The sequence below is a fragment of the Halichoerus grypus genome, chromosome 9 (genome assembly GCF_964656455.1).
Source record: "Halichoerus grypus chromosome 9, mHalGry1.hap1.1, whole genome shotgun sequence".
Lineage (NCBI taxonomy): Eukaryota > Metazoa > Chordata > Mammalia > Carnivora > Phocidae > Halichoerus > Halichoerus grypus.
Genome location: NC_135720.1, coordinates 46866730 through 46882226, shown reverse-complemented (window position 1 = coordinate 46882226; position 15497 = coordinate 46866730).

Below are 15497 nucleotides of genomic sequence, written 5' to 3'. Positions count from 1 at the left end.
TTCATCACACCTTTCCCCGGAGGAGTTCAAGAGACTATCCAGTCTTATGTAATGGACAGCAATTCTCTTTACGCTATTTTGCTTTGTTCCTAAACCCTAGCAGATATTAGTAATAGAGAATTCCTAAAGAGGACCAACTTATCCTCTTCTCAAAAATTACCCTCCCACAGATTATATGAACTCATGAATACTTAAGGACCAGCTTATTTAATTTGTTCCTAACCACCATAGTTATCTACATATTTCTCATCAGGCTAATCTCCTTATTTCACTTCCTAATGCTCCATTTGTCCAATTCTGAATACTTTTTTGTCCCCTCACTTTTGTGGAAGAAACTGTTCTTTCCTTCCTCAAACTTAACCACATCATTTCAACTTTCAATTACTTTTTCAGCTTGAGAGGAAAAATTCAAACACAAAACAAAGAATCTGGTGGGAGGGGAAGGGGATGAATTCTTGCTCTGCTTTTGTTAACAACTGATAGTAGCACTAACTGGGAATTTTGTTTTACTTCCTGGGTTTCAGTTTCCTTGTTTACCAACAACAAAGGAAACACTAAATAACATATAATATTTAAGACATATTCTGGTAAAACAAGGATATGATCTTATTGTCATTATTATATTTTTTTTTTTTTTGAGAGAGAGAGAAAGAGAGAGAGAGAGAGCATGCATGAGAAGTGGGGGAGGGACAGAAAAAGAATCCCAAGCAGACCCCATGCTCAGCAAGGAGCCTGAGGCAAGGTTCGATCTCACGACCCTGAGATTATGACCTGAGCCTAAGTGAACAGTTGGAGGCTTAACCGACTGAGCCACCCAGGTGCCCTGATCTTGTTGTTATTAAGAGGAGTGGAACCAAATTCCATGTCATGTGAGAGACACTAAAGTCATGAAGGAGCCAGCCTTCTCATATCTCTAAGGTCACTTATATGTGTCTGTGTTTATACACACACATATATTTAATAATATGTATTTATTGTGCACATGTATACAAATGTGCCTATTTTTCTAAACTCTCCAAACAGCATGCTTTCAGTATAACTGTTATTATTATTCTATGTCTTATAAACAACAGAACAGTGTAATAAATGTCAGAAGACCTGCATTCTGTATTCCTCTGTACACACAAATTTGTGAGTTTGGACATGTCCACACAGTCTCATTGGGCCTGTGTTTCATCTCCAAAAAGAAGAAATTGGGGGAAATAATCCCAATTAGGTCTATAATTATGTCATGTTTATATTAATGAAGATAGGAAAAAAATGTTTCTGTGGCATAACAAATTAAACCCCAAATCTTGTGGCTTAAACCAACAAAAGTTTTTCACATGAAAAGTCTGATGGCAAGCTGAGAGATACTTAATGATGACTGTCTTCCATGTGGTGTCCCAGCAAACCAAACTGCTTGAATCTTGTCTCTCTGCTATCTTTACACAAAGGACCCCACTTTCCCCAGGGCTCAGGGCCCATCTCAAGCCCCATTGCCTCTGCCTCTCTCAGTTCCCTGTCCAGAACAAGAGCCATGGTCTTATCTAATAGCAAGCTAGCTAGCTCTTTATGTAGTTATTATCACATCCTTGAAAGATAAGTAGAAAATGGAACTTAGCATTATCTCTGCCACAGTGCTAAATCCGAATAGAGCAGGGAGTGTGACTCGTGGAACAGTTTCTTCTGTCTCATCTTAAACATCATGGCATTTAGAATATGTTTGTCACTCAGTGCATTCTGAAAGAGCAGGAGATTTTCCTTCTTTACGGAATGACATTTGACATTGAGGGGTGGTTCTTAGAGTTCTCTTGGTCTTTTAACACATCAAAAAGTTCTAAATTCCCAACCTCATATCCCTCAAGTTTAATGGTGAGAAATGTGCACTCCCTCTGTTGAGGGCTTTGCTAGCGGGACACTGACCTAGACTTACATGACCCATGTGCTGAAACATGGAGGGCTCTTGGGATAGTCTTCGGGATGAGAAATAGAAATGGAAAAGCAGAGGAAGAGCTAAAGGAGATTAGTCTTTTTTAACAAGAACTTTCATGTTGTTTTAGAAGATTTTGGTATCATAGGACTTTTTCTGGTTTTTTGTTTTGTTTTGTTTTGGGTAAGGGATGAATCGTGGAGAAGAGAAAATTATCATGAAAAATCACACATGAGAGCATAGAAGTCAATTCAGACAGCGTTTGGGGGTGGTACTCAATAGACAACACCAGCTTTTTCATTTGCTCTTTATCAAGGTAAGGAGAGTTTTGCCTTGATCGAACAGTTTCCACAGAGGTGCTTGGGTGGTTGATGCTGTAGAGTAGATGATGACAGATAACACTCTTAGGTCAAGGCCTTTGGGATGGCAATGTGCACGGAAGGGTTTTTCCAGGGAGATTTGCTTCTGCCCACTAATTGTGGTCATATATTTTATGGCTTTGGGAATATCATGGCTATGAGTAGGAGTCCCAGTGCTGCAAGAGGCAATGTTTGTGTCTGATTCAGCAAGAGCTGTGGTCCTATGGACTTCCCAGGGTGCTTCTGAAGCTGCTATTGATAAAATCACTAATGACATTAATTTGCACATTCAATCATGTGTTTTCTTGCCTTATTTTGCATAATCTGTTTACAGTTGCTACTGTTGATGATCTCTACTTTCTGAAAGCCTCTCTAATTTTTAGGCCCTACTTTTTTACTTTTAACATCTTATCTGGCTACTACTTTTCCTCCTCATCATCAGTAAATACTTTTTCTGCCAATTCTTTAAATAGTAACATTATCTGGAATTTTATCCTTGGTCCTTTTGGCTTCTCATTCAACCTGTGTTTCTTAGGGGAATCTTACGTACACTAGTGGTATTTAGTCACCACCAAAACCTTTAAAATAATCTTTGGGGCTGCATTCACTAGAGAAAATAAGAGAAAGAGTCAGCTGGTGCTAACCCATATTGATAGTCTTCAGACTGACCCAGGCCCTCAACACTGCCTGGCTGTCTTTCTATTTTCTGTAGACACTGCCCTCTCTTAATCTCCACCAGAGCAATTTTAGATCTTCTATACCTATTGACATTTGACCTCTCACCTTGCTTCACAATGGTTCACAACAGGAACCATTGGCCAGGATGAGTATCAAGAAGAAGAGGCTGGTCAATGGTGTTAAATGTTGCAGAGAGGCCAAGGAAGATAAGATGTCAACTATGGATTTAGGAATAAAGCCATCATTAGTTATTTTATTAAGATTTTCAGCAGAGAAGTTAAAAAAATCATATTGCAGATTATCAAAACTGATGGGGATCACAGAAGGGATCATGATGTTCCCCCAAACTTTTTAACTGAAGTGTTGCCATGAAGGGAAAGAAAGAGAAAGAAATAGTTGGTCACGTGGGATTGAGAGAGGGTACTTAAGAGATTAGAGAAAATCAGCATGCTTTCATCCTAATGGGAAAGGGGGCAGTAAAGACAAGAGTTTGAAAACAATTCCTTTGCCCTACAAACCTTCTCCTGGTTTTCCTCCTGCTTGCCTGTCCATGTGCTCTTGGTCAGACAGATAGGCACACACTACCGGGGTAGATGCTTGGTTGCAGAGTAGAGCTCTTCACTAAATTGCAGCAGTCACGATTTCTCAGACACTCTGTGGTGAAGGATTAGTTTTAAAAACGTTTCTCATTCATTGTATACTTTTATAAAATACAATAAAAATGAGTGACTAGAAGCATGCAGTTCGATATTGCAGCATTGTCAAATTGCTGTGAAAGTTTCTAAATGCTTACTTTCAGTTTCTGTACTTACTTCATGGACCAGTTCAAATAATCCCCAGACCATCACTGGTCCATAGCTCATGCTTTCAGTAGCACTGACCTAGAGAACATAGATCCCTACAGGGATTAGCGATGTGGAAGATGGTGATAAATTTCATTTTGGACATGGTAATTGGGTAGAGCACAAGATAGATGCCTTAGAGAAAAGTTAAAGAACCCATAAAAGAGCATGCTGTCCATCAACTGTGGAAGAGAAAACTAAAATGTGGTATATCTGTATCATGGTAAACTATTCGGGAGTAAAGAATGAGAGCAATAAAGCTAAGTGTCCTAATAGTGAGAGAGCTCCAAGACAATGTTAAAAAGGCATAATATGACTTAAAATTATATCTGTATAATTATAATTACATATTATATATTTGTAAGATACATTGAAAAACTCTAGAAGGTTATACATCTGTGAATGGTAGTTATTTCTAGGGAGGAAGGTAGGGTTAATAGGGAATACAACGGTTTAGATCCACATGTTACTTTTTAAAGTTAACTTCTGTATTGGTATTGTTTTTTTATAGATTTTTAACAGTATTTATGTATTATTTAGGTAATTAAAATGATAATTATAAAGTTTTTATATATAATGCAAATATTACTTTAAAAATATGTGGAAATATAAAAGTAATCAGTAGCTTGTTACACAGTTTAGGCTTGTAGCAATTATGTAATTAAAGGAGGCAATTTTAACATACCAGTGTGGTCTCGAGGACTTAATCTGTCTGAAACTCAATGTGCTTATCTGTAAAATGGAGCTGATCTCCCTTCCCTTCTGGGACTGCTACGACGATTGACAGATACCATATACGGAAATGTCCTTGCAGAATAGATGCTCCATAAACATGAGTTCTCTTTCCCTTCGCTGACAAAAAGTCGGCATTTTAAAAAATTCAGTGTTTCAAAATTTTACTTTATGTAAATCTTCAGGATTGAATGAAATAGACATCCGAGTTATACTTGTAATTTTTTTTCTCCAAATCCTGGAAAGTCCTTCCAAAGCACTCATACCATGTAATCAATTAGGCAAATATTTTTATCTCATTCCTTCAACTGGTTCCATTCAAAATACACTGAAATATTTTCTTCTTGACTTGTTGTATTGAGAAAAGAAAGAACTTGACAGAAAGAGGGCATTTTTGAAGTTCTTTTTGAATGATAATGGGAGAAATATATGGTGTGTGGAGAGGTGGGGAGCATCCCACATAATGTATCATATGCAGAACGTACAACAGAGAATTCAATACCGAGCTTCTAAAACCTCAATAGTGCTTACTGTAAGTGATATTTTTGTGGCCTTTTCTTTGCCCAGATATTTGTCATTCTGGAGTTGATTTAGAAAGAGATTCATGGAAAGTCATAATTATTTAAAGAAGGGTACAGGCAAAGTGTTCTTTTGCCATGTCTATAAATCTTTCCTTATGCTCTGCTGAGAACTCTGCTCTGGCTGTCGGATTTAACCATGTAACTGGAGTATATCATAATGTCAGGAGTTGTCAGACCCTTAGAACTCTCCATAATGTGAGATCACAAGCAGAGACAATTTCATTGTAACATTTCTGACTACAAAGTATAAATACCACTCAGTTGGCACATTGACATCACATCAGGGATTTTTTTTTTCCTTCCTTATACTTTAAGTTTGCTGAGGCATTTAAATCTGTAAAGTTAGACAAAGCTAGGATAAGAAAATTAAAATTCATAATAGAATGACAATGTCAGAATAAAAATATATTTTTGAAAGGAAATATAAAAGAGAGAATTTAAAATAAAGATTACAAAGATGTTGAAAAAAAATGTTGCACGTATTGTCAGTTATGCTTTCATTAGTTTTCTCCAGAGTACAAAAACATTTCTCAGAACAATTTAAAAATAGTGGATACACCAAAAATCACTCAAACACAAGATTTAAAAATCTCATTGTGAAACTTGGAAGAATATTTTTTTCTTGTGATGAAGTTACCAACTGGGAGTATTTCACAAATTCTTCAGTGTGTTCATCTGCCTCTCTGTGTACCGCTATGGTTCCCTTAACAGCCATTGTTTTTAAAATGGAAAAAATTTGAACACTTGCATGAACTCAGACGTGAAAAATGAGTTTACAGATATTTTTTAGTGTGATTATGCATTTCTCGTACATATGCCTTTTTTTGCTATGCAAAAACTGTGGACTCAACCATTAAAAAATAAAATATAGAAAGGAAGATAGAGACTCATTATTTTATTTCTAGAAATACCTTACTAAATTCACCTTTGTACTTCCAGGTTAACCTTAACTGCTTGGTTAATGATTTACAAACAACATCCTTCTAATTTTCCCCTTCAGAATCATTATTTCCTGATTGTCACTAAGGAGGATGATTGTTAGGAGATATGTACATGAATATTTGTGCCATGCTGAGAAAGGAGATAGTATTCTCTTGTTCCATTATATTGGGAACTCTTTCTCCTCTCTGGAAACCAAACATGCTTCCTAAACTCTACAGTCCAATCTCTCTTGCCCATGGTGTGTTGGAAGCCTGAACTTCATGTCTGAAGTACATGCGTGGACAATTCACTTGGTCCTTCATATGCCAAAGCAAATCTCACTTTATTTTTTATTGTTATTTTATTTTTAACTTTTATTTATTTTTAAAAATTTTGTTTTTAAGTAATTTCTACAATGTGGGGCTCAAAACTACAACTCCAAGATCAAGAGTCACATGCTCTACCAACTGAGCCCACCAGGTGCCCCTATTTTTTCATTTTTATTTTAAAATTTTAATCCCAGTATAGTTAATATATAATGTTATATTAGTTTCAGGTGTTCAGTGATTCAACAATTCTGTACATTACTCAGTGCTCATCATGGTAAGTATATTCTTAATCCCCTTTATCTATTTTACCCATCCCCCCACCCACTTCCCCTCTGGTAACCATTAGTTTGTTCCCTATGGTTAAGGTCTATTTTTTGGTTTGCATATTTTTCTTCATTTGTTTGTTTTATTTCTTAAATTCCACATATGAGTGAAATCATACGATATTTGTCTTTCTCTGACTGACTTATTTCACTCAGTATTATACATTCCAGATCTATCCATGTTGTTGCAAATGGCAAGATTTCATTCTTTTAATTGTATGAATTTACCAGATCTCCTTTATCCATTTATCTATGGATGGACACTTGGGCAGCTTCCATAATTTGGCTATTGTAAATAATGCTGCAATAAACATAGGGGTGTGTGTATCTTTTCGAATTAGTGTTTTTGTATTCTTTGGTTAAATACACAGTGGTGGAATTACTGGATCCTATGGTAATTCTATTTTTAATGTTTTGAGGAACCTCCATACTGTTTTCCACAGTGGCTGCACCAGTTTGCATTCCCACCAACAGTACACAGGGTTCCTTTTTCTCCACATCCTCACCAACACCTGTCGCTTCTTGTGTTTTTAGCTGTTCTGACAGTGTGCGTGTTATCTCATTGTGGTTTTGATTTGCATTTCCCTGATGATGAGTGATGTCGAGCATTTTTGCATGCGTCTGTTGGCCATCTGGATGTCTTCTTTGAAGAAATGTCTGTTCGTGTCTTCTGCCCATTTTTAAATTGGATTATTTGGGTTTTTTGGTGTTGAGTTGTACAAGTTCTTTATATATTTTGGATACTAGGCCTTTATCTGATATGTCATTTGCAAATATCTTCTCCCACTCAGTGCTTATCTTTTAGTTCTGTTGATTGTTTTCTTGGCTGTGCAGAAGCTTTTTATTTCGATGTAGTCCCAATAGTTTACCTTGCCTCAGGAGACATATCTAGAAAAATGTTGCTGTGGCTGATGTCAGAGAAATTACTCCCTATGCTCTCTTCCAGGATTTTTATGGCTTCAGGTCTCACATTTAGGTCTTTAATCCATTTTGAGGTTATATGGTGTAAGAAAGGGTCCAGTTTCATTCTTTTGCATGTAGCTGTCCGGTCTTCCCAACACTATTTGTTGAAGAGACTTTTTCCGATTGCATATTCTTGCCTCATTTGTTGAAGATTAATTGGACATATAATTGTGGGTTTGTTTCTGGGTTCTCTGTTCGGCTCCATTGATCTATGTGTCAATTTCTGTGCCAGTACCATACTGTTTTGATTATTACAGCTTTGAGTATATCTTGATTTGTAGGATTGTGATACCCCCCCTTTTATTCTTCTTTTTGAAGATTGCTTTGGCTATTTGGGGTCCTTTGTAGTTCCATATAGATTTTAAGATTATTTGTTTCTAGTTCTATGAAAAATGCTGTTGGTATTTTGATAGGGATTGCATTAAATCTGTAGATTGCTTTAGATAGTATGGACATTTTAACAATATTTGTTCTTCCAATCCATGAGCATGGAATATCTTTCAATTTATTTGTGTCATCTTCAATTTCTTTCATCAGCGTTTTATAGTTTTCAGAGTATAGATCTTTGACCTCCTCGATTAAGTTTATTCTTAGGTATTTTATTATTTTTGGTGCAATTGAAAATGGGATTGTTTTCTTAATTTCTCTTTCTGTTAGGCAAATCTCATTTTAAATGCTCAGAGAGTAATAAGTTTTTCATAGACATAGGACAAGTACTTTGGTTGGTAAATGAAAACATCCTTCAATAAGGTGAAAACCAGACCTTAATACATATTTTGATTATTTGACTTTTTACATAGTTTACTTAAATCAGAGACCACTATAAGCTGTCTTGCTCTTGATATGTATCCTTGACTTTTGAAACGATGATATTGGTGTATTCTGCTCTGTTTGTTTTCTGTTTTAGGGTAAAGTCTAGTCAGAGCCAGGAGGGCATGGCACACTGATCCCTCTCCATTAGACTTATTCAAATCTCATCCGAAGATCTCTCCTTTTCTCCCTTTATCCATTTTTTTTTTCCAGGCAATCTCACTCTGACCCATGGCTTTGATTATCATCTCCATGCCTTACATGCTCTGTCTATTTTTATCTTCAGCCCTGAGTTCTCCTTGAAGCTCTAGGCTGGTATGTTCAGTTGCGTATTTGGTATCTCCATGTGGATATCTTAAAGTCATTTTAAATTCTACTCATCCCAAACTGAACTTATTATCATTTTCACCTTCCCATCCCAAACAAAACAGATCTTTTTTTAGCATTGCTGTTTCAAAGGTAAGCAAGCCGGAAAGATAAGTCATTCTTTAAGGCACGCTTTTTCCATCTGCCATGTCCAATTGATCCATCACCAGGGCCTGCTGATTTTACTTTCTAAATATCTCTCAAACCAACAACTTCTCTCTGTTTTCATTGCCACCACCCTAGTTCATGCTGCCATCATCTTCACCTGGAGCACTGTAAAAGCCTCTGAAAATCTTCTGCTTTATTACTTTCAAATCTGGCTGCATTACCCTGTGCACTCTGCCACTGCTGGAATGATCTTTTTTATAAAATGTAACTTCCCATGCCAGTCCCCTGTTGAAGCAACTACATGGCTCCTCATTAATTTTAGAGTAGAGACCAACATTTTTAGAATGGCCTTTTCAGCTCTGCCGTTCTTCCTTCTACCTCCCTCTTCAGCGTCGTCTATCGCCACCCATCCTTCCTCAGGGATTTTCAGTCTCATCCCTTCTTCATCAACTCCCTCTGCCCACCACCAACATATGCACCGTCCCATTACTCCCACTCTCTGTTCAGGTCTCCACAAACTCCTTACTTCCTCAAGGTTGTCCTGCAGCGTCCTTTTTAGGTCAAAGTCCCTCTTACAAACTCCCAGAGCACCACTGCGCTACTCATTCCGAGGAAGCGCTTACATTTACACGAGTATTTTATAGACATCTCCCACACTGGATGATCAGCTACACAGGAGCAGGCACTGTGTCTGGTTTTACTAAATATTGTGTCTCCAACACTAAGTATAGTGATGGTACTTGGACTGGCTTCAGGGGTGTTTCAGAGTTCTGCTTGTTTTTGCTCAAGTCCAAAATCGCAGGTCTTTACTGGTGATGCTGGTTTGCTGCTTCTGTTACTTTAGCATCCTTCATCCCTCTCTGCCTCTTCTGCATTTGTATACATCTGTGAAATGTCCTGCTGAATAAGAGGTATTTTCTTTACATGGACATGAAATGCATTATTTATTATTATTATTATTATTATTATTATTATTATTAACAACTTATGATTTGTACTTCGTCTTCTGCACCCAGATCAATTTTTTTAGAGCAACACTAATGAAAAGTTACAGTCATCTTTGTTCCCCTCATGTGTTCATTTTGCATCTGGTTCTCAAGGCTGTACTTTGTCATCAGCCATCTGCTTCTTAAGACAGGTCTCCATGTTCTCTAAGGATCTCAAGTCCATCTGTTAAAACTTTCAGAGTTATTTTGTTCCTTGTCAACCCAACCGAATGAGTTTCACTCACGCCCCTGGCCTAATTCTGATGATTACAGCTTTCTGATAAACTTTGACTCTCAGGTTTCACTATTTACCCAAATCTTCTGACCTCCCTCCAGATCTCAAGGATGCCCTCTGGCTCTGGTTTCCAACCCACAAGGGAGGTATTTACCTTGCCTCCACAGTTTTAGGAAAAAAGGACAAGAGAGAGTTTGGAGCAAGTGTCACTAAAAATACTGAACCCAATGAAATAATACATTTTATTTTCTTTGGTCATTGTTGCCCTTTCAAAATATTTGACTACTTTGCTTGTCAACAACAGCACCTGGGAGAGGGACAAAATGGCAATCTTTAATATCTGTAAATTGTAGCTTAAAATTAAAATGCTGTTATTCTAAGAGAAAAGTCCTTTTTGGTATTTTTAAATCCTTTGGCATTTTGTGCCCACTAAGTGTGGATTGCATAAGCATAAAGAGGTTGCTCCTTTTGTGATGCAATAGGTCAGATGCTTCATGCAAGCCTTTTTGGGTGGTTACTTAAAACAAGATATTGAAGTCGATCTATCTTCTTCATTAGGGCAAAGAAATATCTCTATAAAGAAAAAATGCAAATGCAGCTATTGTTTTAACAATTAGAGTCTCCTGAGAAAATAGTTTATAATTTGCTTCTAGTGCTTTCATCAGGTAGTTGGAAGAACCTATTATGTGTTGTGTATCATCCCAATGCTGTCAGAGCATAAGGATTTATAAGTGACAGTCCTTACATTCAATAGCACGTTCCAAGCAGAGTATGGAAATACGGGGAATGCTCAGTAGAGTAATACAAAGTTAATTACATACACAATAAATTTTGAGTTCAAAAATACTAAAATATTCTACTCTAAATTCTTCATTTTAAAAAGGAAGAAAAGTAGACTCAAAGAAATCATGGGGCTTGCTCAAACTTCTTCAGAACTAGCTTAGGAATCTTCTTGTTGCTTTTTTCCATTTGTTGCATCTTACGTGCTATAGTGGAAAGTTTATGCTCTCTTATCTGTTACAACTGGAGAGATCTTTCCAAGAGTCCTCTTTTTAACACCAGAATATTGCCTAGAGGTCAGAATATTGCCTAGAATGGAAAGTTGGCATTGGTGGTGCAAATTAAAAAAAAAAAAAAAAGACTGGAAACCAGCTCTACTTGGAGTATCCTCTGTGGACAGCGTCAGCATCACCTGGAAGAAGCTTGTTAGAAATGCAGAACCTCAGGTTCCACTCAGACCTCTTGAATGGTAATCTTCATTTTAACGTTTATGCATTTTAATTTTGGAAAAGCGTATCTCTGGAATCCTTGATCTAGAGCAGTGCTTCTCAAACCCTAACATGCATCCCTTTAACTGGAGGACTTGTTAAAGCAAGATTGCTTTGCTAAAGCACAGATTACTAGGCCTCAGCCTCAGAGCTTTTGCTCAGCTGGTCTGTGAGGCCAGAGAATTTGCAAGCTCCCAGGAGATGCTTCTGCTGCTGACCTGGGGCTACACTCTGAAAAGCACTGGTCACAACAGTGGTTCTCAGCTCTGGTCACATGTCAAATTCCCCTGGTAGCCTTCAAAAAATACCAAGACCAAGGCCGCATTCTCTGATAATTGGTTTTGCATGAGGCCCTATTATTCCTCATGCTTCTAATATGCAACTGGGATCAGGAACTACCCTCTAGAAGATGAGAAGAGCCTCTGTATTTTCTATGATTAGCATGAGATCGTCTTCCTAGCTGCTCCAGAAGGTGCCTCTGTTCGCACAGACCTCTGCATGCATCTGGGCCAGAGCTGTGCAGTGGTCAAGAACCCATCAGAAGCGGTTCCAAGCTCAGATCTGCTGCTTCCTGGCTATGTGGCCTTGGGCAGGTTAACTTATCTCTGAGCTTTAGAACAGTATCTGTAGATGGAAATAGCAATTTTAATCACTGTGGTCTATTTTGGCAATGTTAAATAAAATATCAAATCACCTGATCATACTAAGAACTCGATAGTTTGTAAGTGTGGGTAATTCACTGATTTTTTTTTTCTATATGAGACATGAGTATACAATATTACTTAAGTCACACTATTAATTTTCCCAAACCTAAAAGATTTTGAAAGAATTCCTACATTAAAGCCATATTGAATGAGTGAAATCCAGTATCAGGTATAAGTCCTAAAGAGGTTCAAACAGGCAGTTTTGCTTTTAATATACAGTGTACTACTTTCACCATCATTATTTGGAATCTGTTTAACATGCACAATGTCTATTCAGCACCCAACGCACTCATGTCTTTGGTGAATGATTTATTTTATGGTGATATAGATGGTTTACTACTGATAACTCTTAAGGATTAGAAGTCTCTCCTAATATTTACATGTCAAGGTCAATGGCAGATGTATCAACCAACCAACCAAGCATTTCCCTGCTTAGTTAAGGCGCACATTAAATGTTTTGTATGGAAAGCTCTATAATTTCTCTAGTACTGAATATTCAGATGTGCAGCAAATGTTTTAATAAAATGCTTTAGCAGCCCATTTGAGGTTAAACAATAAGAGTTCATCATTCTTGTTCCTATGCAAATCTAAATATATGTTCCTAGAGTATGAGAGCTTGGGGTACAATAGTCCGGCACCCACATTCCCAAATGAGGAACCAGGGTGACTTGACAGAAGTGAGTCACTTAGCTTTTCTCAGAAACAAATGAGAAGCCATGTTTTCCTTCATGCAATTTTTTTAATTTATTCCTTTCGTTATATCATTATGTTGACACATTCTTGAGTTGACCAAGCTTCTGTCATATTTGTAAGAGGCTATTTTTCAATATGGTGACAAGACGTTTCTGTAATAAAGAGGTAATTTCACTAGATGTAAGAGGACCAATAATGATTACAAGGAACATACCTCACATTGCAGTTCTTAGTTACATTGGGTGCCTAATAATTCTTGTATGTGTGTATGTGTGCCCATGTGACTCGGTGGTGTGTTTCTCTGCATCTGTTTATTTATTTATTTGTGTCTGTAAGAATGTCTGGGTGTGTGTATCTGTGAGTGGGTATGAGTGTTTCTGAGCATGTGTATACATGTGGCATACATGTGTTTGAAAGTGAGCACTTGGGTGCATGTTAGTGTGCAGGTGTGTATATGCAAATGGGAGAAGGAAGCATCCTCACTCTGTCCTCCCTGTGGTATGGACTGTGCTCCTCAGCAAAGAGCTGCAGCCTCACCAACTGTTCATCCCACTGTCTGGGCTAATAGTCTGTCGCATTTATGACTGCATACTGTTCAAACTGAGAAATTTCCCCTTTACCTCGAGTATTTTTGGTATCAAAGACTCTTTAGTCACTTGGAGACTTAACATTCTTTAAAAATAAAACCTTTATTTCTTTTCTGAGCGCTGCAATGTAGTCTCTTTTGGTGCTAAATGAAAAACTGAGTTTGGAAGAAAGATGTACCAAAAAGAGAAATGTTATGATACTCGTAGGATGACTTAGTAAAGCTGCTTTGAATTGCATTAGATACTATTTTATTCTGCTCCAAGTGTGAAAATTTAGAAGCTCATGTTTACTCATTTAGAAATAAAAATCCCAGAAGCTAAGTGTTGGAAGAATCTGCAGAGCTCCCCTTTATCCCCCTGGACCTCAGTTCCTTTCTTTTCGAAAATGAAAGGGTTGAGGTTACTTTTCAGATATCATCCCTCTTATTTGCTATTCCCAATCACAGTATAGGATTTTCTTTTTCTTTTCTTTTTGAATAGCCTGGACAGTCAGACCTGCCTGACATGGAAATGTGTTTCTTGTTCTGGATCTTAAAATAAAATATTAGTATGCTATTCAACTTTCTTGAAACATGATTATAAATTCATTGTTATAAAATAATTTAGAAAAGCAAATTAACAGTATGCATGACACTCCAGAAAGGCATTTAGTTATCTAGGTACTAAAATATTGCTTATTTAAAGTAGAGTCTAGAACTGAAACGTGGAAAAGGTCTTTTTTACAGACAGAAGAATTGTTCTTTTATAAAAGATGACAGCTTGCAATTTAAAGAAGCTTTCTCAAAATTCCATGTCTGAGGCATCAAAAACAAACCTATTGACACCACCGAGTAAAATATGCATGTCAAAATACTTCAAGTGAACCAAATGAACACATACCTAAGTTGATAATTTGAGTCAGTTATTGACATGTTTTCATTTAATATCGATTTTGTACCCATGTCCTCATCCAATGCTTAGCCAAGGGGAAAAATCCACTATCTTTCTTTTCTTTAAAGCTTATTTTATATTTTAGGGGTGCCTGGGTGACTCAGTCGGTTGAGCATCTGACTCTTGGTTTTGGCTCAGGTCATGATCTCAGGGTCGTGGGATCAAACCCTGTAGGGGGCTCCACGCTCAGTGCAGAGTCTGCTTGTTCTTTTCCCTCTGCTCCTCTCTCCACTTGCACACACACATTCTCTCTCAAACAAATGAATAAAATCTTTAAAAAACCCTTATTTTAGGGGTGCCTGGGTGATTTCAGTTGGTTAAGCATCTGCCTTCAGCTCAGGTTACCATCCCAGGTTCCTGGGATCAAGCCCTGCTCAGTGGGGAGCCTGCTTCTCCTTCTGCCCCTGTCCCCTGCTGGTGCTCTCTTGCTTGCTCTCTATCTCAAATAAATAAATTAAATATTAAAAAATATAAAAATATAAAAACTTATTTTATATTTATACTATTGATATATTTTAATTATAGCTGATGTACATTCATTATTCAGTTGTGTCAATATCAGTAACGACAATGTTTGAGTTTATGGGGTGGACCGGTGATAACTTAGTCCCCACTTATCCACAAATAAGTGACATTTGTGTTGTATTTATATTCTCAGGAAATATGATATTTCTGTCTGGAAGAAAAAGCATATTGAAGAAATGGAGAAAAACAGAGTGCTGGATTGATAACCGAAAGATAATAAAATAAATACAAATAGAAAACAGGTGGGAAAATAAACCAAAACATTTCCCTGAAACACCCTTCCTATACTCACACTGCTTATATTTTCTGAGGGTGGTAGTTTCTGATTCCAGTGATCACAGTCATCATAGAAAATGACAAGGCATTAAAAAACATAAAAAACATTTTTAGCTTGTGGGCCATACAAGAACAGGTGGTAGACTGGATTAATCTTTCATTAAGGAATGAGAATTTCAAAATTCTCTCCTGTATCAGTTATACAATTGATGTTTTATAAAAATTAAATAGGTTAAAACAGCGTTCTTAAAAATTTAAACATTTTTTTTTCCCCCTCTCAACACCATTTCTACTTTCCATTAAAGGTACTATCTTTAAATTTTCCACAGGAAATTTCCATTGTTTTAACTCAGAGTCAATGAGATACAA